The sequence below is a fragment of the Ornithorhynchus anatinus genome, chromosome 5 (genome assembly GCF_004115215.2).
Source record: "Ornithorhynchus anatinus isolate Pmale09 chromosome 5, mOrnAna1.pri.v4, whole genome shotgun sequence".
Taxonomy (NCBI): domain Eukaryota; kingdom Metazoa; phylum Chordata; class Mammalia; order Monotremata; family Ornithorhynchidae; genus Ornithorhynchus; species Ornithorhynchus anatinus.
The window spans coordinates 51,928,684-51,956,265 of record NC_041732.1 but is presented as its reverse complement, the minus strand read 5'-3'; the positions used below and the strand labels follow the sequence as shown (position 1 = coordinate 51,956,265).

The following is a 27,582-nucleotide window of genomic DNA, read 5'->3' as shown; positions in this document are numbered from 1 at the left end:
AGTCAGAGGTCATGGGTTTGGTTTCCATGCTCCACAACTTGCCAGCTGTGTGATTTGGGGCAAGTCACTTAACTTCTCTGTGCCTCAGTTCCCTCATCTGTAAAATGGGGATTAAAAACTGTGAGCCCCATGTGGGACAACCTGATCGCCTTGTGCTCCCCAAGTGCTTAGAACAGTGCTTTGAACATAGTAAATGCTTAACAAATACCACCATTTTTATATTGTGAAGAAGATTTTTGATATGGCAGTAAGAACGGACACTTCAAAGTTTCAACACAGACAGTAGAGAGATATTTCACTTCAAAAGAGTTAATGTCACCTTATTAAACTATTATCCAGATGTGCCTGAAAAACGCCAATCTGGTACCATCACTAGAAACTTAAAAAGCATCTTTAGTGATTAATAGGAAGGCAAAGTCTCATCTATTTTTTTAATGGTATTTGTTAAGTGTTTACTATGTGACAGGCACTGAGGTAAGCACTGGGGTAAATACAAGCTAATCAGGTTTTTTGGTTTTTTGTGGCATGTGTTAAGCGCTTACTGTGTGTCAGGCACTACACTAAGCGCTGGAGTGGATACAAGCTAATCAGGTTGGAAACAGTCCATGTCCCACATGGGGCTCAGAGTCTGAATCCCCATTTTACAGATGAGATAACTGAGGCACAGAGAAGTGAAGCCACTTGCCCAAAGTCACACAGAAGACAAGCAGCAGAGTCCACTTCCTTTGACTCCCAGGGCTTTTACTCTATCCACTAGGACACACTGCTTCTTCTGGAACTGATAGAATCGGGGCTGGATGGTCCGCATGAAATCATTTAGGCCGTCACCACCTGATCTTATACTACGTTGTACTTCACACATTCCAGACAAATAGGACTCCATCCTGCACCTAAAATCTATTTTAATATTGACCTAATAATATCTAGCGATAAAGGGAAGACCTCCAAAGTATACAAGGATATTCATTTTCTTTTAAAGAGTAATGAGATTACGTCTGTTGTTTTGGGAAGAGCAAAAGACATCTTCTGTCAGGATCCAGATCCAAGGAATACAGAAATGGACGATCTGATTCTTGGGAAAACAACAGAGTTATTCCATGATATAGAGAATCTGGAGTTGAAGCTTCAACACTACCCGAGGAGTGAAATTTGGATGAATAGGAATTGGCATGCATCTCTGCAGTTTTCGCTGAGCTGTAGATGGCCCCCAGACAAACCATAATGGTGGCAGACATCACTTGTCATGACTAATGGGCTTCCTCCTTGTGCACGACTGGAGATGGACGCTTCTCTCCCTGAGTCAGGTAACAGATTAAGTCTGGATTATCACCATTAACAGCCTCCTTTAAAACCATATTAATAGCTTTTTCATTTATTTCCCCATTTCCAGGCAGTGTCCAGGGCTCCATTGGCAACCACATACAGTATCCAGGGCTCCATTGGCAACCACATACAGAACCAAATTGTTTTAAATTATGGAGGAAGATTACAGTCATTAAGAAAATGAATGCCACAAAGCTTGCGATATGCCAAAAGAATCCGAGAATTTCATTACTTCGTGCAACTGAGCCTCAACATAGTGAATAATTCCAAAGAAGTTGGTGAGATCAGTAGGTCCGTCCACCCATTTCATCAAAGCCTTGCAGTGATGTCATCTCCACCATTGAGCACCTCAACCTCTACTGATATTACTCGCATATCTACCTCGCTAGCCCTGACCTTTCTCCCTCTGTCATCTCCCATCTCCTCCAGCCTCCTCCTGACATCTCAATCTAAAAATGATAAACTGATCTTATTTTAGTTCCCAAATCCTCTCCCCCATCTAACTTTTCCATAACTGTTAATACCATGCCATCCTTCCCATTCATTCGTTATTCAATCATATTTATTGAGCACTTACTGTGTGCAGAGAACTGTACTAAGCACTTGGAAAGTAAAATTCAGCAACAAAGAGAAACAATCCCTGCCCACAATGGCCTCACAGTCTCTTCCCATCTCTCAAACTCACAATCATGGCATTATCTTTGACTCTCTCTCTTTCGCCCCTATATTCAGTAAATTGCCAAATACTGTTGGTTTTTTCTTCATAACATCTTCATAATCTGCCCCATTCTCTCCATCCTAGCTGCCACCACACTGGTCCAAGCACTTTTCATATCCCAACCCGACAACTTCATCAGCCTTCTTGCCCTCCTCCATGCTTCCAGTCTCTTCCCACTACAATCCATACTTCACTCTGCTGCCCAGATCATCATCATTTTGTGCATGTCTCCCCATTCCTCAAAATCCTCTAGCTCTTGCCCATCCATCTCTTCACTGTTTGATTTTTTTGTTTTATGATGCTTGTTAAGCACTTACTATGTGTCAAGCACTGTTCTAAGCATTGGGGTAGATATAAGTTTATCAGGTTGGACACAGTCACACATGGGGCTCACAGTCTAAAGAGGAGGGAATAGGATTTAATCCCCATTTTACATTTGAGGAAACTGAGGCACCGAGAAAGTTAAATGACTTGCCCAAAGTCACACAGCAAGAAATTGGCAGAGCCAGGATTAGAACTCAGGTTCTCTGAGAAAGCACTTAACAAATAGCATTAAAAACAAATATAAAACAATGAATACAATTGGTTGATTAATTTATGTCTCTGACCAAATCACAAGATCCCATCAATCATCTTCACCCTTGGGCATTTATCCATTTGTTTATTAATGTTTTATCAATTCCTTCCTTCTAAAATATGGTAGTGTATCACCTCCCCCACTACAGTTTAAGAGCAACTTGGGGTATTTTTGTATAGTTCCAGAGAGTAGAATTTTGCAGAAAAGCAGTGTGGTTCAGTGGAAAGAGCCCGGGCTTGGGAGTCAGAGGTCATGGGTTCTAATCCCGACTCTGCCACTTGTCAGCTGTGTGACTTTGGGCAAGTCACTCAACTTCTCTGTGCCTCAGTTACCTCATCTGTAAAATGGGGATTAAGACTGTGCGCCCCATGTGGGACAACCTGATCACCTTGTATCCCCCCAGCGCTTAGAACAGTGCTTTGCACATAGTAAGCACTTAACAAATACCACCATTATCCACTGGGCCCTCAATACAGTATTGACAATGGTGTTTCTTGGTTCCTATTTTGCTTCTTCATCCTAAAAATCACCCATGGTCATGTTCATCATTTCAGCCCAAAGTCCAGAAATGCTTAATCCTGTACTTAAAGCTCTTGTTTTCTCTTAATTTAGCAGGAGCCAGAAGGAATTTCCAAAGCGCTCAGGAAAAACAAAGCTACCCAGAAGCAAAGGCTAAAACAGTCTCTCCCTTCAGTTCTCCCTCCCCACTCCTTTTTCTCCAGGTATTTTTAAAGGTTCAAAAGATTTTTGTGGGATGGGACGAAAGAATGAATCTGATTTCCCACAACCCAAGTCCCGTATGTAACAATAACATTGGTAGTCAAGAGCTAAATCACATGTCTTCACATGTGTTGAAAGCCCTAACACTATCTGTTAGGACTTTAAGAGTGTAAAGCGTGTCATGCTAGAAATATTACCATTTCTCCTACAACACAGGGGTTATGTTTTTGCAGAACTCCACTTTTAGAAAAACCCACACTTTAGCACTCGCTGTTTCTGATGCCACACATGGGCACAGGGACAAGCACTGAGAAGCAACATGGCTTAGTAGAAAGACAACAAGCATGGGAGTCAGAGGGCCTGGGTTCTAACGCCAACTCTGATATTTGCCTCCTGGGTGGCAAGTTACTTAGCTTCTCTGGGCCTCTGTTTCCTCATCTGTAAAATGGGGATATGATACCTAACCTGTGCAAAATAGGGACTGTGCCTGACATTATTTTGTACCTACCCCAGAGTTTAAAACAGTACTTGGCATTTAGTAAGCACTCAAATACAATTATCATTATTATTATTATTATCATTATTAATCTTCCAACAATGTGGCAAGCCGTACTTGAAATGAAAAGTGTTGCTTTCTCATATGAATGCTTCCTAACAACATTATAACCAAAATGCTTATTGTAAACACACATTTTGGCAGAATGGGGCTTAATACTCATAATTTCAGTGGTGTGATGCTGAAAGTTTGTAAAATAAACTGTCGTACCCATGAAAAAGAATATATGAAGACTTGGCTAGGCACTTAAAAGAAATCAGGCTGGGGGTCTAACTGAAATTGAACAAATCTGCATTCCCTCTTGGTCCCTTGAATCATAAATGTCACTTGGGCAATTTACATTTCCAATCAATAAATGGTATTGAGCACTTACTGTGTGCAGAGAATTGTTCTAAGTACTTGGGAAAGTATGATCCAATAGACAGTAGACATGATCCTTAGCCTTAAGAAACTCACAGTCAAGCCCATTTACGGAGAAAGGATTTTGCCACAGGTGAAGCATTTTTTTTTTAAATAGTATTTAAGTGCTTACTATGTGCTAGGCACTGTTCTAAGCACTGAGGTAGATAGAAACTAGTCAGGTTGGACACTGTCCTATGTTCCACATGGGGCTCCCAGCCTTAATCCCCATTTTACCGTTAGGGTAACTGATGCAACAGAGAAGTGAAGTGAACTTGCCCAAGATCACATAGCAGAATGGTGGAGCTGGTACTAGAACCCAGGTCCTTGTGCTTCCTGGACCATCTATTAGGCTACACTGCTTCTCTTTGTGTGATAAATGAAGCTCCTGAAGAAGGTGGCCCCAAGAGCCCAAGAGCATTGCATAGGAACAGCGTAGTGTAGCTCTTGCAGGGTGGCAGAAATGGTGTGTGTGGGGCCGGTGCAGGGGGATGGGACCTAAAGCTTTTTTGTGCCTATTTGTACAGCTGGTAATCACTTCAGTTATCAGAGAAATGTGGTTTGCTTAGTAGCTGGAAAAATTTCCTCCTTGCATAATGTAAGACTTCATTCTTTGCAGAAGTAAAAGTCTCAATGAACTCAAGACACGTGCAATGTTTCCTAAAGTAAAATCATTTTCGTGTAAAGAATCTTCTGAAGCAGAAGTCTGACATACGCTTGGGCAATACAGGAGAGGGAGGAAAGGGGCAAAGGAGGAAACCAGTGGATTTTTGGTCTGGGAAAAAGTCCTCAACACTAAAAATTGAAATTGAGTCAGGCACTCCAAGAACGCAGTCCTCTTTGTCACTTTTTCTAATTTGAGAAGGTAGAAGCAGCAAACCATGTTTGGCATGGTTCTCTGGATAATTGCCTGAAGCCACAGACCAAGGGGTCACACAATGATCATACAGTAAGCACTTCATAAATTCTATTAATACTACCACACCTAGAGAGTGGAATTGTTCTGAAATTATTCCGGGGGAATCTTGACACGAACGCTTGAGAGTGGGGGATGTGGGGAAAGGGTCAATTGAAAGGGTTTGAGGAGGGGAAGTTGATCTTTATCCATCCATTCATGTTCTTGAACTGGCTTTGAGTGGTTATGTATTTGCTCCCAAAAAGTAGAGAGCTGTTTGAGGCCAGATGTGGCATAAAACAATCCATCAGGGTACAACCCATCCAGAGTTTTCTGGTATGCTAGGAGCCAACAAATCCACCCCGGGTCCTAACAACTTAACCCATTTCCCAGGAGATTTTCTTATACCTCTTGGGAAAACAATACAAAAAATAATTCTTGAGGGTTTCTTAAATCTTGTGAGTAGCAAGGTATGTGGGGACACCAAAATAACGCTTTTAATTGTGAGTCAAAGTTATTAAGGACACTTCAATAGCAGCTTGACAGTGACTATTGATAAATCATACCCCTATCCATTTTCAAATTCCTTCTCATTTGGAAAGCATTATGGTCTAGTGGAAAGAGCACAAACCTAGATAGCAGAGGACTAGAGTTCTAATCCTGGTTCCACTACTTTTCTGTGTGACCTTGGACAAGTCACTTAACTTCCCTGTGCCTCTTTTTCCTCATCTGTGAAATGGAGATTAAATCCTACCCCTCCAATTTAGACCATGAGCCCCATGTGGAATAGGGACCTGATTATCATGTATCTACCCCAGTGTTTAGTGCAGTGCATGACACACATTAAGCATTAAAGGGAACCACAATTATACTAAAAATTCAACCCTTCCTTGAATTATTCCTTGATTAATCCCTTTCCAACTGCTCAGTCATGCCATTCCCTAAAGATCCTAGGAATTTATACATTTAGTAGTTATTGTTTTACTTGTTCATTGGTGCTTTCTTTCTGTGTTCTCTCATCCTAGCAATTGATTATTCACTAATTTATGATTTTCTTTCTCAGTAGATTGTAAACTCCTCAAGGGCAGAGATCACTCATATACATTCTGTATTTTTCTTAGGGTCTTAATATAGTGTTTTGCATAGTGTTTAATATATATTTTTTACAGTAGTTAGTACAGTGCCTGGCACATAGTATTTACCAAGTGCTTGGGTAGCTACACAAAAATCAGATTGGACACAGTCCTTGTCCTACATAAGGTTCATAGCCTCAATCCCCATTTTACAGATAACTAAGGCACAAGCACAGTGGAGCTGGGATTAAAATCCAGGTCCTCTGACTTCCAGGCCTGTGATCTTTCCTCTAGGCCATAGTGCTTCTCATTGCTGTTGACTGAACAGTTTTAAAAGACTCCTTATCAGTCTTTTCTGTATCTCATATCTCTGTTTTATTTTAGCATAGACATATATTAGATGAAATATAATAAAGGAACTCATTCTGAATCATCACTCTAAAAACTCAAAGTCATGGATTTGATGTGTATATTCTATTCTATGTGCATATAAATAATTCTATTTATATTGATGCTACTGATGCCTGTTTACTTGTTTTGATGTCTGTCTCTTCACTTCTAGACTGTGAGCCCATTGTGGGCAGGGATTGTGTCTCTTTGTTGCTGAGTTGTACTTTCCAAGCACTTAGTACAGTGCTCTGCACACAGTGCTCTGCTCAATAAATATGATTGAATGAATAAATGAATGGCAGAACTTCCTCTGTAAATTATATTTCAATGATACAAATTAAATTTATTTTTTGGTTCTATAAGGAAACAGCAACGATCTATGGGTTGAATTACACTGAAGGCTCAGAAGCAGGTTTTGACCTTCTGGATTTGTTTAGCTCTTCCTTTTAGAAGTAATAAGAGGGAATATTGTGCATGATAGTGACAAATTAAAAGAAAGCTTGCAGAACACTGGGCACTGTGACATTTCATTGCTTTGGTATGAAGGAAAAGCTATCTCAATGAGAAACAGGTTTGGGGAAAGGGGGAAGACAAACTATCCAATTAGGCTACGGGTATACATTTATGGTTTATATTTTAGTTTTTGTTTTCTCACCTGGAGGTCAAGACATTTTGTTTGAAAACCAATTTAGTGTGCTCTGTATATGTTGCAGAGCTTTGTCTCAATAACTGAAGATAGAATCAGTATGGCATAATGGATATAGCTTGGACCTTCAGTCAGAAATATCTGGGTTCTAAGCCCAGCTCTGCTACTTGTCTGCTGTGTGACCTAGGGCAAGTCACTTCACTTCTTTGTGCCTCAGTTACCCAAATTGTAAAATGGGGATTAAACCTACGAGACCCTTGTGGGACATGAACTGCATCCAACCTAATAGTTTTGTAGCTACTACAGTGCTTATTACAGTAGCTACATAGTACTAATATTTGTCTAATATGGCACATAGTAAGCACTTTACAAATACCATTAAAAAAAGCTGCTAATTAACAGGTCAGAATTTTCAAGGAGCCTAACATATGTAAAAAACATCTTATGCACCTGATATTTTTTGAAGTGCTAATGCTGCTATTATGGCTCAGTGGAGTGGCTGACAGAGCCATTTAGCATTGATCCAGACACTGGGGCCAAAAATGGGAGGCTACTCCTACAGTATAGTCACTGCTCAGTTCCCATCCCCTCCTTTTTACTTTAGAATCCTCTGCCCTGTCCATTCAGCATCTCTGGAACAATCTGGAAATCAATGAAAGACATTTAAGGATTCTAGGCCTAGATAAGAAGGAGGAACTCCCCACAACAATTATTAGGATTCCTTCTTTCCTTCACTTGCCAAAAAAAAAAAAGGAATGATAATGAAAATTATAATAATAATAATGTTATTTGTTAAGTGCTATGCGTCAAGAACTGTTCTAAGTACTGGGGTAGATACAAGTTCATCAGGTTGAAGAGAGTCCTTGTCCCACTGGGGCTCACAGTCTAACAGGGAGAACACCATTTTACAGATGAGGAAATGGAGGCACAGGGAAGTTAAATGACTTGCCCAAAGTGACACAGCAGCAAGTGGTGAAGCTGAGATTAGAACCCAGGTCCTCTGATTCCCAAGCCTGTGCTCTTTTCACTAGGTCATGTTGCTCCTCATTGGGCTAACAGCGCTATGTTCATAAAACAGAGAAAAAGAGACTAAATCCTTGTGAGTGCATCTGAGTGGCTCAAGACAAGTAGGCTTAAGTAGAAGGTAAACAATGCACCAAAAGAGAGTTGCAGCTTCTCTTGTCCTTACCAATCAATCAGTTGTATTTTTTAAGAACTTACTACAGGCAAAGCAATATACTAAGCAATTGGGGGAGTATAAAATCAAATGCACTGAGCACTTACTCTGTACAGAGCACTGTACTAAGCACTTGGGAAAGCATAATATAACAGAGTTAGTAGACACGGTTCCCTGTCAACAATGAAATTAAAGTTTGCATGGAGACAAATATTAATATAAATTAAGCAACAGATATGTACATAAGGGCTGTTGGGTTGAAGAAGGGGTGAATAAAGTGTGCAAATCCTAGGATAAGGGTGATGCAGAAGGGAGTGGGATAAGAGGAAATGAGGACCTAGTTGGAGAAGGCCTCTTTGAATGAGGCCCTAAAGATGGGGAGAGTGATCGTCTGTCAGATACAAAGTGGGAGGGCGCTCCAGGCCAGAGGCAAGACTTGGGCAAGGTGCTGGCGGCAAGATAGCCAGGATCGAGGTACAGTGAGTACACTGGCATTAGAGGAACGAAGTGTGCAGGTTGTGTTGCATCCACGAGGCCACACTGCTTCTCTCTCTACTCTCAGTCCGACATGTATTTGTAATCTATTTGAGAAGCAGCGTGGCGCAGTGGAAAGAGCACGGGCTTTGGAGTCAGGGCTCATGAGTTCGAATCCCAGCTCTGCCACTTGTCAGCTGTGTGACTGTGGGCAAGTCACTTAACTTCTCTGTGCCTCAGTTCCCTCATCTGTAAAATGGGGATTAAGACTGTGAGCCCCACGTGGGACAACCTGATTCCCCTGTGTTTACCCCAGCGCTTAGAACAGTGCTCTGCACATAGTAAGCGCTTAACAAATACCAACATTATTATTATTAATTTATATTTATGTCTCTCTTCCCATATAGACGGTAAGCTCCTTGTGGGTAGAGAACATGTCTACCAACTCTGCAGTATTATAGTCTCCCAAGCAATTGGTAGAATGCTCTGCACACAGTAAGAGTTCAATAAATACCATTGATAGATACAAACCAATAGAGGAGATAGGCAAAATTCACGTCTACAAGGAGTTTACAGACTAAAGGGAGAGGCAAAAATTAAATTACAGCTGGATATATACATAAGTGGTCTAGAGTGACAAAGTGGTCAATGGGAATAGACCCAAGTGCATAGGTGACGTGAAAGGGAGGGCAAATAGGGAAAGTAAAACTTTAGTCTTGGGAAGCCTCGTGGAAAAGACAGGATTTACTCTAACTTGTGGGCACAGGCTCTGTCTACTGACTCTGCTGTACTGTACTCTCTCATGTGCTTAGTACAGTGTTCTGCACACAGAAGTGCTCAGTAAATACCACTGATTGATTGATAGTAGGGCTTTGAAGATGGGGAGAATGGTGCTCTTTCAGACCTGAAAGAGGAGGGAGTTAAAGGCCAGAGGGAGAATGTGGGCAAGAAGTCGATGGCGAGAAAGCCAAGATCATGGTACAGAGACTAGGTTGGTATTAGAGAAGAGAAGAGTTCTGGTTGGGGTTGTGGTAAGAGATCAGTGAGGTGAGGTAGGGAGGGGAAAGCTTGGAGAGGGGAAAGGCTGGAGACAGGGAGGTCAGCAATAAGGCAGATGCAGTAGTCAAGGTGGAAGCAAAAACCAAGTTGATGGACAAGCCGGCCTCAACTCATGTCTCTTTTCATCAGGTCTCATTTAAGATGACAGCAACACCCTGAAAGTTGATGCATCAGGCCCTCCAGGATCCGTACTTCCAAATGCACACACCTGGTCCTCACTGGCACTTCCAAGGCTAAATTATAGATAAAGTGGAAAGTACTGCAAGAGTTAGAATTGGGGCAGCAGGCCTCTCTCAAGTAGTTGGACCTGATCCAAAATCCAGTTTGTCCCAGTGTATAACATCATCTACCAGTCACTGACCAAGCATTTCATCTGCCAAGCCTGCTCCTCAAGATGCATGTGGATCCACTTAATGGACTACAACATATAGCACTGAGGTTTCTTCTGTACATTTGACTACGTGAACCCATCAACTCAATGTGCTGGTGAGGTAAAGTGGCCAATTCGTGGCCTAGTGGATGGAGCACGGGCATGGAAGTCAGAAGGACCTGGGTTCTTATCTCTGCTCTGCCACTCATCTGCTGTGTGACCTTGGACAAGTCACTTCACTTCTCTGGGCCTCAGTTACCTCATCTGAAAAATGGGGATTAAGACTATGAGCCCAGTTGCATACTTTGCTCCTCTGGTGCTAACCTTCTCACTGTGCCTTGATCTCACCTGTCTAGCTGCCGACACCTGGCCCACATCCTGCCTCTGGCCTGGAATGCCCTCCCCCCATCAAATCTGCCAGACAATTATGCTCCCCCCTTTCAAAGTCTTATTGAAGGCACATCTCCTCCAAGAGGCCTTCCCAGACTAAGTTCCACTTTTCCTCATCTCCCACTCCTTTGTGTCACCCTGACTTACTCCCTTTGCTCTCCCCCAGCCCCCTAGCCCCACAGCACTTGTGTATGTATCTGTAATTTTATTTATATTGATGTCCATTTGTATTGGTGTCTGTCTCTCCTGCTCTGCAAACTCATTGTGGGCAGGGATTGTCTCTGTTTATTGTTGCATTGTATTCTCCCAAGTGCTTAGTACAGTGCTCTGCACATGGGGAGTGCTTAATAAATACGATTGAATGAATGTAATGACAGAGACTGTGTCCAACCTGGTTTGCTTGTATCCACAGTAGTGCTTAGTACAGTGCCTGGCACACAGTAAGTGCTTAATACCATTATTATAGTTAATAATTGAATGGGTGATACTGAAGAACACTGGACACCACTTTACCCATCCCTTCTCCTCCTTGAAAGTATCAGACCAAGGGACAGACCAGCTGAAAACTGCTCTGTCCATTCGAAGCCTGGATGAATGGCCACCCTGGGTCTATCTCTGGAAACAGATAAGACCTTTTCTCTGACCATGTCAGTGAATATACTAGTACCATAAATTAAAATGTATTGTATTCTCCCACGTGCTTAGTACAGTGCTCTGCACATAGTAATTACTTGCAGGGAACGTGCCTACCAACACTGTTATATTATACTCTCCCAAGCACTTAATACCGTGCTCTACACACAGTAAGTGCTGAAATACGATTGATTGATTTCCCTCTTTTCAGCACTTTACTATCTTGTAAACACCCTTAAAACAATTCACTACAGCAAAGGATGATGGTGAGAGGTTAAACTCACAGGGGTGCTTCTCACCACTGAAAGATTAAAGGCCATTGATTAGTTGAAAGAAAAAAATTTCACCTTATTGTGTGGTGAAGCCACTGCAATCAATATGCATGACTGAAATCATTCAGATCTCAATGATTTTGCTCTGTATGCTCACTGTGGGCAGGGAACATGTCTACCAACTCTGTTATACTGTCCTAAGTGTTTGAGAGAGTACATTGGTCTGCACACAGTAAGAACTGAAATACCACTGATATCCTCTTTTCAGCTAAATAGTTACTGTCTTGTAAACAACCTTAAAACAAAAAATCACAATAGAAAAGGATGATGATGGGAAGCTACCGTTACCGAGCTCAGTTTAATGGGAAGTAGCTGAACATCCAAAATCTGACCTCTCTTAAACCCTAGTACAGAACAGGGCAGGAACCACACCCTTCATTCACTGGTAAGGGGTCAATGTGGCTTCAAGATCCACTGAAAGAATTGTACTTTAATGGTAATAAAGGAACAGGACAAATATTTACCATCATCAAGTTCTATGGGGTTCATTGAGCTGTCATGTTCTTTTTTTTTTTTCATTTCAAACAGCCAGTGAGAAGCGCTTGTAATTAAAAAAAAACCCCAAAGCTACTTAATTTTACTTGACACTTAACATCTAATTTAGAAAGAAAGAATAAAAATCTAGCGTTCGCGTGGACCTAACATCTAACCATAGAATTCGCTGTCCTTTGGCTCTCACCTGAGCGTCTGCAAAACGAGGAACAAAATGAGATTCCGATGTATGGGGACAGAGCCAAGTTCATACTGTTATCAGCTGCATGACAATCTAAAGCATGATTTTTTTTGCCAGTTTGATTCACCCCCAAATAAATGATGGCTGCTATAGCATAAAAGGATCCCCCCATGATACTGAATATGGAAGGATTAGAATGAATGAAGGGAATAACTGCAAAAAAAGAGCAATAATTAATGGCCTAGCCTATGTGAATTCCATTAAGCACAAGCAGCTGTCATAAACATCTTAATTTAAAGAGCTGGTGGTTGGGGAATTACGGTACTGGGAAAAGCTGCTTCTTTCTGCTGCTCCACAGACCTGGAACAGATCAGGCCTTTAAATTTTTAAACACCACTTTCATGTGTTTTGGAGCTCAAAGCCCCTTGAAAAGTTAACCTGCTAAGAAATTCGCCATGCTAACATCTACTTTTAGGAATGGCCAGGGCACAGGGAGACTTGAGATTGAGATTTTTTCTCCTCAGATTTAATAAAAATAAATGCTTCATTTCAGAATTGCTGCATAACCTCTCCCAGATTTCATCAGGTAAAACCCCTTTGAGAATTTTGTTTTAAATCTGGCTGGCAAATGTCATGCTTTTGGCAGATGTTTACCGCCTAAAAGGAGATTATTATTTGCCTCCACCTTCCCCTTCCCTGATAGCTCAGAGGAAGTATGGCAGCCACTTTGACTGCACCCTGAAAATGGAGATATCAACAAGAAAAAGGCATCACTTGGGGGAAAAACTGTGAGAAAAGAAGAAAGGGGGGCAATGGCCACAAATAGGGCACTACTGCCTTTAAGCAGCCCTCAAAAAATAATGTGTACCTTGAGCATTGTGGAAAAAAATAATCTTCCAGTAGCTCAGCGGGAAGGCCCCGCATTAACTTCAGGAAAAAAAATGTACAATATTATCATGTCCAGGAAAGAACCCTTCTCTCTTTATTTGGAGCATCAGATTTGACAATTAAAATAAAAAACGATTTATCTCCTGCCCGTAAGAATGACTAATAGCTGTCATTCGTAATTTCCCAGGGTTTGCAAGTATGACTTATAGCCGCTTTCTTTGCCTTTGTAATGTGCCATATTATGATTGGGGGAGCTGCTATGTTTTCAATCACTATTTAACCAAAAAACCCATTCAACTCTCAGATCAGGCTGAGAACCTTTGAGAGACTCTTGGATTTACTCTATTCCACCCCCATGCCTGAGAATCTCATTAATATAGTTTTCCCTGCACTGAACATCACACAAAAATATGGTTAAAAACCTCAGTTCTCAACTGAAATCATTAACCTGACACTTCTGCTGCTGCAATACTGCCTGATTTTCTGAGGTCTCACCAAGTCAGTGGCTGAAGGGAAAAATGAATGCTAGTCCCTGGACTTCCGGGGTCTTGTCTCTGGTGGACAACCTGCTCTCTTCTCCAAAAACCAGTGAGATGCAAAGCATCGTCAGTAAGATTTTCTAAGACCTATTTACAACTCTAGCGTTTTCTCCAATAGAACTTGTTCAAAAAACTCCCAGGCTAGATTAATACATTATTGAGGCAAATTGCTCTCAACTACCTATATACCTCTATTATTAGGATTCAAAAACGCGTCTCACATTTAGTTGCCAAATTTTAAAGGAAATAGAAAAATAAAAACGGTGGTGTATGATTTGCTACAAAAATAAAACCTCCAAATCCACAAAATACTCTTGCTTTCTTTCCTTTAACCTTCTCTCCCAGGGATATTATTTCTCTGCAGGCGTTTCCTTTTATGAAGGGAAAGATTGAAATGGTGGCCATCACTCTGGAAGCAAAGAACATGTCGAAGCAAGGAAAGGTTTCTGGGGCAAAACAAAAAACAACTTGCCTGCAAACTGCATCCAAGGCTGTTTCAACCCCAAAAATCAATTCCCCAAAATAAAATCCCTGGGATAACAAGCCTCCTTCTTCCAGGGACCATTATACGATTTCACTGAACTGTGTTTTCGGTAATTGGGTAACGGAGCCAAAGGAAGTCTCATCAGGAAATTTTAGCGAGAGATATTGACTGCCATTTTCTGGGTTGACCTATTATATTTTCAAGCCTCAGCCACTAATTGTCAAGAAATAAGAAAACAGAGAAAGCCCCGAGACCCCTGACTCATCCCATTCCACAGTCAAATGGCCCTGACACTGCAGATTTGACAAGTAGGCCAAGTGTCGCCAAGTACATCAATGTATCAAGGTTGCTTTTGTGCAATAAGTGCCCTTTGTTCATATGCATAGCTTTTGGAGGTTAAGGACATATTTAACAAATTGGGCCACATTATCATGGCCCAGCTTATTTTTGAAATTATTTTTCCCCAAATACAGTAGTGCTTTATGTGGATCTGCCCAGAGATGGAAAAATATACCTGGGTCTATCTGCCAGCCGGCCTGAGTCCTGACATCAGCACAGAAACTTACTTGGTGACTTGACCTCTCCAGCCTATAAACCTTCTATCCTCCTATCAATCAATCAATCGGTTGTATTAAGCACTTACTATGTTCAGACAACTGTATTAAGTGCTTGGGAAAGTACAATATAACCATGGTGGTAGACACATCCCCTGACCATAAGAGCTTACACTTTAGCGGGGGAGACAGACATTAATATTAAATTGCAGATATGTACATAAGTGCTTCAGGGGTGAGGTAGGGGAAAATTAAGGGTATATATCCGCTTCGAGCATCATCACCTTTTTATCATCAGTAGTATTTACTGAGCACATGCTGCTTCAGTGTGTTATGGTGACAGCCTGAGAGAGAGAGTACAATACATGCAAAATATACTGTTCACTCCACCCTCAGGTCCATCACACTTATGTGTATATTCTAATATTCTGGCACTTCCCCTATTTGTAATTTATTTTAATGTCTGTCTGCTCCTTTTATCCATAAACTCCTTGAAGGCAGGAATCATACCATGCTAAAATTCACATCTCCTCCAAGAAGCCTTCCCTGACTAAGCCCTCATTGGCCCTACAACCTCTCTCTTTTCTTCACCACCTATGCACTTGGATCTGTTCCCTTTAAGCACGTAATATTCAACACATCCTCAGCCCCTACAGCCTTTAGATACATAGTCATAATTTATTTTAATGTCTCTCCCCCCTCTAGACTGCAAGCTTCTTGTAGACAGGAAACTACCAACTCTGTTGTACTCTCCCAAGTGCTTAGTATAATGCTCTGAATATGGAAGTGCTCAATAAATATAATTGACGGAGAGAACTTAACAACAACACAACAACAATAATAATAGTAATGGCATTTGTTAAGACTTTGTGTCAAGCACTGTTCTGAGCACTGGGATAAAAACAAGCTAATCATGTCGAACAGTCTCTGACCCACATGGGGTTCACAGTCTTCATCACCATTTTACAAATGAGGGAATGGAGGCACGGTGAAGTGACTTGCCCAGCGGCATGCAGCAGACAAAGTGGTGGAGCTGAGAGTAGAACCTGCGTCCTTCTAACTCCCAGGCCCAGACTCTAACCACTAGGCAATGCTGATTCTCAATTTAAAGGTGCCTCAGAGCACGCTTTAGTGAATAGGCAGACAAAGTGAGACAAGAGGAAGACAGAGGATCCCACACTCTGGGTTACAGCTATGGCTGAAGGGACACTCAGGAGGCAAACAGAAGTGAACACCCCCCAAAAAAACCATAAACCATATCTCTGCAGAACCACAACTTAGGGCTTTTCTGTCTATGTGGCTGAACTGCAAATACAAAATACATGTAAAAAATTACCTTATGGGTGAGCAGGCTAACGGATCACACACCCTACCATTAACACCTAGTTATAGGGTGTCGGTCCTCCTGTACAAGTTGGGTTTTCTGCCTTTTTGTTGCCCTGTCCTGATTTACTGGAAAGGTCTGTTGAGAGATGTGTTTATTCCTTATTTGGGTAACACAAGATCTGTCTCTCCACTGGAGTGGAAGATGAACGAGGGCAGGCAACAGCTGGACTTCGGATATTCAGTTGGGCTCCACAGGCTGAACCTGTGACGTGATTTCAAGCTGCCCTTTGGTTTGTCTTGGGCAAAACAGTAAGTGTCTCAATCGAGCTGGCGGTCCGCCGCGAGGCGAGCCACCGCCTGTCCCCGCCCCTGCCCTCCTCACCTCCGCCAAACTGATTCTCTTTCCCTCTTCAAAACCTTACTTAAAAATCACCTCCTCCAAGAGGCGTTCCCAGACTGAGCTCCTCTTCCCCCTCTACTCCCTCTGCCATCCCCCCTTTACCTCTCCGCAGCTAAAGCCTCATTTTCCCCTTTTCCCTCTGCTCCTCCACCTCTCCCTTCCCATCCCCACAGCACTGTACTCGTCCACTCAACTGTATATATTTTCGTTACCCTATTTATTTTGTTAATGAATTGTACATCGCCTCGATTCTATTTAGTTGCCATTGTTTTTACGAGATGTTCTTCCCCTTGACGCTGTTTAGTGCCATTGTTCTTGTCTGTCCGTCTCCCCCGATTAGACTGTAAGCCCGTCAAACGGCAGGGACTGTCTCTATCTGTTGCTGACTTGTTCATCCCAAGCGCTTAGTACAGTGCTCTGCACATAGTAAGCGCTCAATAAATACTATTGAATGAATGAACTGGAGGAGCACAAAAACTGAAAGGTTTTCTATCACAGAGGAAAATCAAATCTTCACATTTTTTCAGAAACAGTAATGTCCAGTGTTGCTCATTTACAACCGCTCCCACAAACACAAAGAAATCACATAGTTAAAGGATTCTATTTCAAGTACAAGATTGAAAAGATTTCGAGTGGTGAAGAAGTCCAATTCTCTGCCTCCATGTAGGATTACACTCATAGCATCTTCGGAAAAGGACTTTTTCGCACTCTATCGGGGAGAGATTCTGCGAGTAACTGGCCCACTTTTTAACAACTACCACTTTCAGAAAATGATTTCTAATGTCTAACCTAAACCCGATACTCTACAGTTTAAGCTTGTTTCCTTCCTTCCAAGCTTCGGTGGAGATGGAAGAAAAGCTGCAAGGTAATTTAATTTACGACAAGGTTATACTCTTGTGTGGATAAGCCTGGTTCTCGATGCTCAATGATTTCAAATAGGACCTGATCTGGTTAAGGGTACTGGGATAAATCCCAATCTCTCCAAATATACCCTGCAGTAGCGGAGATAAAACTGTCAGTAGCTCTGTTTATAAGGCCTCATCATGAATAGAAGTAGACTGTTACTTCTTTGTCTTTCACATAAAGTAGTACCAAGAAGTCATTATAAATAAAAGACCAAATTGTGAAATTCCAGATTGACACTTTTCAGGTTGGAAAGAATTTGTACATTTTAGTTAAGTGCATTATGCGGTGTTAGGGGAAAACTGATATTTTTAACCTAGCCTAATATAAGCCCAGGGTGGCAAAAACATGATTCTAGTGTCTTTAGTCAGTTGTGAAAATGCTGGTTCATGAGTTGGCAGGAATAATAGGAACTTTCTCTTACCGATAGTGGCCTTGACCCGTTTCCACTACTGCTAAAGCTACTATGGCAGAACTCCCACTAATGCCAGTTCTGGGCTTCTGGAGAAAAGCTGGAGAAACTGGGTGGGGCAACTGAGCTAGAAGAGGAGCAGCATGGCCTAATAGATAGAGCATGGGCCTGGGAGTCAGAAGATCATGGGTTCTAATGCTGGCTCTGCCACTTTCATTCATTCAATCATATTTATTGAGTGATTACTGTGTGCAGAGCACTGTACTAAGTGCTTGGAAAGTACAATACGGCAACAGAGACAATCCCTACCTAACAACGGCTCACAGTCTAGAAGGGGGAGAAAGATAACAAAACAAGTAGAGAGGCATCAGGGACATCAGAATAGATAAATAGAATTACAGATATATCCACATCAGGAATAAACTAAATAGAATAATGTATATGTATAAATATATACATATATAGAGAGAAGCAGCGTAGCTCAGTGGAAAGAGCATGGGCTTGGGAGTCAGAGGTCATGGGTTTGAATCCCTGCTCTGCCACTTATCAGATGTGTGACTGTGGGCAAGTCACTTAACTTCTCTGTGCCTCAGTTACCTCATCAGTAAAACGGGGATTAAGACTGTGAGCCTCATGTGGGACAACTTGATTACCCTGTATCTACCCCAGTGCTTAGAACAGTGCTGTGTGCATAGTAAGCACTTAATACTAACATTATTATTATTATTGTTATTATTATATACACAAGTGCTGTGGGACAAGGGTGGGGGTAGAGCAGAGGGAGTAGGGGCAATGGGGAGGGGAGGAGGAGCTAAGAAAAAGTGGGGCTCAGTCTGGGAAGGCCTCTTGGAGGAGGTGGGCTCTCAGTAAGGCTTTAAAGAGGGGAAGAGAGCTAGTTTGGCGGACGTGAAGAGGTTGGGCATTCCTGGCCAGAAAGGTAGGACGTGGGCCAGGGGTCGATGATGGGAAAGCGAGAACAAGGCACGGTGAGGAGGTTAGCGGCAGAGGAGTGTGCAGGGTGGGCTGAGAGAAGGGAGGGGAGGAGGTGATGGAGAGCTCTGAAGCCAACAGTGAGGAGTTTTAGCTTCATGTGAAGGTTGATAAGCAACCACTGGATACTTTTGAGGAGGGGGGTGACATTCCCAGAGCATTTCTGTGGAAAGATAAGCCAGGCAGCGGAGTGAAGTATAGACTGAAAGCAGGGAGAGACAGGAGTATGGGAGATCAGAAAAGAGGCTGATGCAGTAATCCAGTAGGGTTATAATGAGAGATTGTAACAACAAGGTAGCAGTTTCGTGGCTCAGTGGAAAGAGCCCAGGCTTAGGAGTCAGGGGTCATGGGTTCTAATCCTGGCTCTGCCGTTGGCCAGCTGTGTGACTTTGGACAGGTCACTTAACTTCTCTGTGTCTCAGTTACCTCATATGTAAAATGGAGCTTAAAACTGTGAGCCCCACATGGGACAACCTCATCACCTTGTATCCCCCCAGTGCTTAGAACAGTGCTATGCACATAGTAAACGCTCAACAAATACCACCATTATTATTATTATGGAGAGGAAAGAGAGGATCTCGATGATGTTGTGAAGGTGAGACCAGCAGGTTTTGGTGACAGACTGGATATGTGAGGTGAATGAGAGAACAGAGTCAAGGATGACACCAAACTTGTGGGCTTGTGAGACAGGAAGGACGGTAGTGCTGTCCGCAGTGAGGGGAAAGCCAGGGAGAGGACAGGGTTTGGGAGGCGAGATAAGGAGCTCAGTCTTGGACATGTTGAATTTTAGATAGTGGGCAGACATCCAGGTGAAAATGTCCTGAAGGTAGGAGGAGATATGAGCCTGTAGGGAGGGAGAAAGAACAGGGGAGGAGATGTAGATTTGGGTGTCATCTGTGTACAGATAATAGTTGAAGCCGAGCGGGTGAATGAGTTCACCAAGGGAGTGAGTGTAAATGGAGAACAGAAGGGGACAAAGAACTGATCCTTGAGGAACACCTACAGTTAGGGGATGGGTTGGGTGGCAGGAGGAGCCCTCAAAGGGACTGAGAATGAACAGGCAGGGAGATAAGAGGTGAACCAGGAGAGGACACTTGTCTCTTGTGTAATCTTGGGCAAATCACTTAACTTCTCTGTGCCTTAGTTCTCTCATCTGTAAAATGGGGATTAAGACTGTGAGCCCAGTGTGGGACAGGGACTATGTCCAACCTAATTATCCTGTATTTACCACAGTGCTTAGAACAGTGCCTGACATATAGTAAGCACTTAAATATCACGATTATTATTATTATTGTCATTATCATTAGGAGCTGGGTCAAGAAGTGATTCTGGGAAGCTAGCAAACATTCCCGGGCTCGACATTTTGATGTGTTTTGATCACAAAGGTGATGCTTTGTATTTACCCCAGCTCTTAGCGCTTATCAATCAATTGTATTTGAGTGCTTACTGTGTGTAGAATGCTGTACCAAGAGCTTTATTTATGGTGCTTGTTAAGCATTTAGTTTGTGCCAAGCACTGCACTAAGCACTTGAATAGATAAAAAAAAATCAGGTAGGACACCGACCCTATCCAACATGGGTTCGCAGTATAAGTAGGAGAGAGTATGACTAAATCCCTATTTTACAGATGAGGCTCAGAGAAGATAAGTGACTTGTCCAAGGTCACTCAGCAGACATGAAGCAGAGCTGGGATTAAAACCCAGGTGCTCTGACTTTTAGGCCCATGCTCTTTCCACTAGACCATTCTGCTTTTCTGTGCTTGGGAGAGTACAATACAAAACAGTGGTTAGAAACTCTCCCTGCCCACAGGGAGCTTACAGGCTAGAGGGGGAGCCATATTGAAATAAATTACAGATGGGGGAAAACGGGAAGGAATATGGATGTTTAGGCACTTGATGAGTACCAAGTTATTTTCAACTCATTTCACTCATTCGACCCACATATTCCATGTGCTACCAAATCACGTTGGTTCAACCTTCACAACTTTGCTAAAACCTAACCTTTCCTCTCCATCCAAACTGCTACTCCATTAATCCAAGTACTTATCCTACTTATCCTAGCTCACCTTGATTACTCTATCATCCACCTTGCTGACTTCTCTGCCTCCCGTCTCTCCCAACTTTAGTCCATACTTCACTCTGCTGCCCGGATCATTTTTCTACAAAACCATTTAATTCATGTTTTGCCACCCCTGAAGAACATCCAGTGGTTGCCCATCCACCTCTACATCAAACAGAAACTCCATACAATAGGCTTTATAGCACTCAATCAACTTGCCCCCTCTTACCTTATCTTCCTGATTTTCTCCTACAACCCAGTTCGCACACTTCACTCTTCTAATGTCAACTTACTCTGTGTACCTCGATCTCATCTATCTTGCTGCCAACTCCTTGCTCATGTCCTGCCTTTGGCCTAGAATGCCTTCCCTCCTCATATCAGACAAGTGATCACTCTCCCCATCTTGAAAACCATATTTAAAGCACATCTCCTCCAAGGGGTTTCACCAACTAAGCCCTCACTTCCTCTTCTCCCACACCCTTCTGCATCACCCTCGTACTTGGATTTTCACCCTTTATTCACCCCTCCCTCAGCCCCATGGCTCTGATGTACATATCCTGAATTTATATTATCTGTCTCCCCCTCTAGTCTCTAAATCCGCTGTGGGCAGGGAACATATCTACCAACCCTGTTATACTCGTACTCTCCCAAGCACTTAGTACAGTACTCTGAAAACAGTAAGTTCTCAATAAATATGACTGATTTATTGATTGATGCCATTATTATTTGAACCAGAAGTAAAACATAAGCTCTTAGCTTAGTACTATGCACTACTGTTCCTTTCCCAGCTTTTCTTTCCTTACCAAAACAAATTAGATGAATCTTCCAATGAAAAACATGACCTCCACCTTGCTGCCTTTCACCCCTAATCTTCTGCCCTTTATCCTTCTGATGCAGCTCCCAAACTCATTCTTGGTCCTTGGCTTCCCACCAATCTCTTGATTGTCATCTTCCCCAAATCCCCGAACCTGAGTTGTATGCTAAAGCCTTGAGCCTCTCTTTCACCAAGCTTGAGAAAGATCAGGTTTAAGAAAAGCAGCACGGACTAGGTGATGGATCATGGGCTTGGGAGTCAGAAGGATCTGGGTTCTAATCCCAGCTCTGCCACTTGTTTGTAGTGTGATCTTGGGCAAACCACTTAACTTTTTTATGTCTCAGTTACCTCATCTGAAAATGGGGAATAAAGACTGTGAGCCCCATGTGGGACAGGGACTGTGTCCAATATGAAAATCCTGCATCTGGCCTAGCTCTTAATACAGTGCCTAGCACATAGTAAGCCCTTAATACCATTAAAACAAACAAAAACAAAAAAAAGAACCAGGGAGCGGTTTCCTAGGCCCAAGCCCATTCTCCACTTAAATCCTGCTGATTCCAAGGGTGGATCTGGGTCCATTTATAGTCAGGGGCAGTAAGGAGAGGCATTAAAGACAACACCACACACTCACCTAACTAGATGTACCTGGGTGTGCACACACACATATACTCATAACGATTGATGGCTGCCAAGTGGCTAGAAGCTACAAGTAAAGGTAAGATGATAAACTAATAAACAGAAGCAGAGTGGCCTAGTAGATTAGAGTAGGGGTCTGGGAGTCAGAAAACCTGAATTCTAATGCCAGCTCTGCCATTTATATTTGGTGTAACTTGGACAAATCACCTCACTTCTCTGGGCCTCGGTTCCCTCATCTGTAAAATGGGGATTAAGACCGTGAGGCCCTCATGGGATAGGGACTGTGTCCAACCTCAATATCTTGAATACCTACCCCAGTGCTTATTACAGTGCCTGCTGCATAGTAAGTGCTTAATAAATACCAGAAAAAAATAAACCACAGTTAAAGAGCAGCCTCCTCACTGGCTGTTCGCCTGTCCTGCAGGTCTCAATAGCTTTCTTTGGAGAAGGCGGGTCAAGGTAGGCAAACCTCAGTGGCAGCTTTGCCAGTTATTTTCATGAGTCCTGCCTCTGTCTTCTTCTTCTTGACTCCATTAATCCTTTACTTACTTCTGCCATGATGAGCTCCACTGGACTGGTGGTGCTTCTGAGGAATTCAGACTGTCCAAGGTTTCATCCTCATGAGGCTCCAAGAGCTGGAAAAATGGGCTCAAGGGGAAATGGGGAACTCAACAGGAGCCTCAGTGAAGTCCAGGCCCAGGATAGCCACACCAAAAATACAGCAAACCTGGGTCAGTAGACTAATGGCTGGTGGCCCAGGATCTGGCTCCCAGAAGCCATCCCTGCTGAAAGTTTGACTCTAAATAATAATAATAATAATGTTTGTATTTGTTAAGCACTATGTGCAGAGCACTGTTCTAAGCACTGGGGTAGATACACTGTGGCTCTCTCTGTTTAACTCAAAAGCATTTAAATACAACATCAAAAAACTTAAGCAATAGATGGATTAAATTTCTCTCTGAGTTAAATTCTTCTTGCTATTCACCTGATAGCAATGCAGCCAACACTAAACCACAGTAACAGGCCCTTGTGCTTGCTTGGGAAAGTCATCTTCCTAGCAGATTTCTGATGAGCCTCACTAATTTGCCCCAAGATGTCACCAAATTTTTTGTCATTCCATGAAAAAAAGGAAACAGTCAGCTGGTAAAAGAGCATTAGTTCATAGGCTGAAAACAAAAACTAGACAGATTGTTTGGGGTAAATTTGTTCTTTAATTCGTTGGCTAAGTCAAATCTGTGTATCTAGGCAGGTGCAAGTCTCCAATATCCTGGGAGCAGGCAGTAAGAGCAGCAATTAGTTGTGTAAAAAATATCCCGGTTGAAGCCGGAGACAGAGAAGAAATTATTTAACAATTTTTTTTAAAAAAGGGTGGAATAACTATCCAGTGTGATACTAAACACAAAGAAGCAGATACAGCAGGGAAAGTGACCTTAGTTTTCAGACCCCGGTTTGGTATTAGAACTCATCATGAGGCACAAATTGGCCACAATGAAGGAAAAAGGAACTTGCCTATGACATGCAACTTAACCCAAACCACGACCTGCAACCTTTTCTCTAATATGTATGGATATTGCCCTTGTCCAAATTCCCAGATAATCCTCCTTAAAGATCAAATGTTAGTTATTTAGTTAGTTAGTTTCTTCTTCGAACCTTGTTCTATACCATGAACCAAGCTTTTGGGTGACGCTTGCACAGAGGGAAGTTAATCAAGTAATAGTATTTATTGAGTGTCTACCGTGTGCAGAGCCCTCTGGCCCTCTCTGTTAGCAGAGTAGTCCCTTGTGGAGTATTGTTGGGCTTATTAGTGGAAAAAATAAATTAAAAATCAGGGCCCTGGCAAAAAGAGGGTTAATAGCTCATAAAATAAAACCCTCTAACACAAAAATGTTATTTTAATTGTATTACATTGAGGAGCCCTGAGGGTCGTGGGGTAGATAATCAAAAAGGACAAGGAGGAAATTAAAAAAAGGAAGAAGGCAATCAAAAAGGCCATTTAGGAGGGCCCCTTAATCCTCCATAGGAAGAACACTAATTATACTACAGAATCTCCTTATAATTAACCCTGATATAAAGTGTTTTTTGAGCAGTAATAACTTTCACATTCACAATCATTTTGATCGCTAACTCTTCCGAACATTTCAACAGCAATCACAGCCTTTTTTCCTTCTAGAATTATGTGTTTATGTCTGTTACTCAGAGATGCAATTAGTTCACCCCTCAACTTCTTCAGCTGCTTTAAGCCACCCATGTCGTGTTGTTTTCATTTAGGGCTTTTGCCTAGAAAATGCGTCTGTTCACTTGCCTCCTCTCGGTCAGTTTCTCTAGTCTCTATAATGGCTTCCTTAGTTTCTGTTTTAGCTTTACTGGACTAGGATAATTCACTGGTTGCCAGCAAATTTCCCGCATATCTCCATGCTGTAGTAGATTCAGGCTTAGATTAACTCACACTCCTGAGCAACTGGACACAGACTGCTCTAATATTTCTGAACATTTACAAACCAATTCAAGGATCCAGACAAGCAACCCATATCCAATCCAAAATAGAGAGCTTCATGTTCTTCTTACTTGACAGCTGGTCCCTCATGAATGAAGCCTCAGAAATGTCACCGAGAAAGCTCAGGTATAAATAGAATGAGGAAGAACATTCAGTCAGTTATTATAGCTATGCAGGTTGAGGGGTGGATGGGAGTGGGGAAAGTGAAAAGGAAAAAAGGAATGTAAGGTGAATCAACGCATGGAGAGATACACACCCAAAATGGGTCATTTTCTGTAGTTTTCTTTTAATGGTTTCAAAGGAATAATCTCCCTCCCCCTTGTAGCAGTCAAAGATGGATCTTTGTTCTCTTCCTTTACCCCATTAAAAGAACAAACAGAATCTGAGATCCTGTGAGACCTTGCCCAATTTAGGCTTTGTCTTTAGGTTCTTAAAGACATTTCCTTTCAAGCAAAATTCTAGCAGAAGGCATCTGCCATTGTCTTTGACAGTCTTTGGTCTTTAAAGGTAAATTGCCATGTCCCGACTCAAGTTCCAGATTCTACTTACTGCAAAACGCTCCTAATAGAGCAAACCCTCTATGTGTGTTGGCCAGTCTGTATTTAGATTCTGAATAAGAGAAAATAAGGTAAATGGGATCTTGATAATAATAAATAATAATAATACATTGTGATATTTAAACACTTCTAATATGCCAAGCACTGTATTTGGGTAAGTACAAGATAAGCAGGTCAGACACAGTTCCTGTCCCACATGGGACTCACATTTTTAAGTAGGAGGAAGGACAGGAATCAAATCCTTTCCTCTCCATCCAAACTGCTACCATGTTAATACAATCACTCATCCTATCTCTCCTGGATTACTGCATCAGCCTCCTCACTGTCCTCCCAGCTTCCTGTCTATCCCCAATCCATTCCGTACTTCTCTCCAATGTGCAGGTCATTAACACTCAGGACAGGTCACCGCACTCCCTCAGAAACCTCCAGTGGTTGCCCATCCACCTCCGCATCAAAAAAAAAAACTCCTCACAATTGGCTTTAAAGCACTCCACCATCTTGCCCCCTCCTACTCACCTAACTATTCTTCTTCTACAAACCAGCCCACGTACTTCTCTCCTTTAGTGCTAACCTTCTCACTATGTCTTGGTCTCGCTTCTCTTGCTATCAAACCCCTGGCCCAACTCCTGCCTCTGGTCTGAAATGCACTCCCTCCTCAAACCTGATAAGTACTCTCTCCTCCCCGCCTGAAGCATTACTGAAGGCACAACTCCTCCAAAAAGTTTTCCCTGAGCAGCCCCCCACTTTCCTCTTCTCCCACTCACTTCTGCATTGTCCTGACTCACTCCCTTTGTTTTTCCTCTTCCCAGCCCCACAGCACTTACGTACATATCTGTAATGTATTTATCTGTATTTATGTCTGTCTCCCCCCTCTAGTCTCTAAACTCACTGTGGGCAATGAATGTGTCTTTTTATTGTTGTTTTGTACTTTCCCAAGTGCTTAGGAGAGTGCTGTGCACACAGTAAGCCTCAATTAGACTGAATAAATGAAATCCCCATTTTATAGTTGAGGAAACTGAGGCCCAGAGAAGTTAAATGACTTGCCCAAGGTGACAGAGAAAGCAAGTGGTAGAACCAGGATTAGAGCACAGGTCTTCTGACTCCCAGGCCTGTGTTCTCTCTACTAGTACATGCTGCTTCTGAGTTCAGTAATTTACATCTCTAGGCAAAGATAAAGCCAAAAAATAAATAAATAATCTACTTTTCTCCCTATTTGAGCTACACATTCAGTTACTTCCCACTTGGGCAAACCCTACAGCCCAAGCACAGTTTTCTGTATTTTTTTTCCTACTGAGATTACGTGATTGTGCTTTCCCCCCACCCCCCACACCAGGTAGTAACTTGCAGATCATTTCCCTCTCTGCCACCTTAAAGATAAACCAAAGATAACTTCTGGCATTTCACCACCCCCAACTACCACGAATCACCTATCAGCTTATTTATCAAGGTTTGGTAAACTTATGTGGGGAAAGATAGAGAGGTGAGTCTGCATTTGCACTTTCACATTTCATCATAAGTATTCATTAAGGGCCCACATAGGCACCACTTATCATGTGGAAAAACCAAGCTAACAAATTAAGTTTGGTTCTTTATCCACTGACCCTTTCCCTTATTTTATATAGACTCCTAGAGACCTAGAACTTCAGTGAACCCTCAGAGACCTCAAATCCAGTCCTCTTCTATGGTCAGGACTTTAATGAATCAGTAGTATTAAGCATTTACTCTATGGGGAGCACTGGACTAAGCACTTGGGAGAGTACAATAGAGTTGGTAGACATAAACCCAGACCTCAAGGATATTACAGTCTACTGTGGGAGACAGACACAAAAATAAAGATAAGGAAATGAATATATATGAATATACACACACACACACACATTTATATAAAGATATGTACATGCATTCATTCAATTCGATCAGATTTACTGAGCGCTTACTGTGTGCAGATCACTGTACTAAGTGCTTGGAAAGTACAATTCAGCAACAAATAGAGACAATCCCTGGACAACAATGGGTTCACGGTCTAGTACCCAAGGGCTTAGGTGACACGGAAATACTGAAGTCACAGGAGGTGGGGAGGTGGGGTGAGACTATGAGAGTTAATCAGGGAAGACTTCCGGGGG

General features: G+C 42.3%; 1 long non-coding RNA gene across 2 annotated transcripts in view; it reads right to left on the bottom strand.

Annotated features, from left to right (window-relative positions):
• Nucleotides 1-27,582, bottom strand: part of LOC120638380 — a 133,561-nt gene that overhangs the window by 86,257 nt on the left and 19,722 nt on the right. The window lies entirely within an intron of this gene.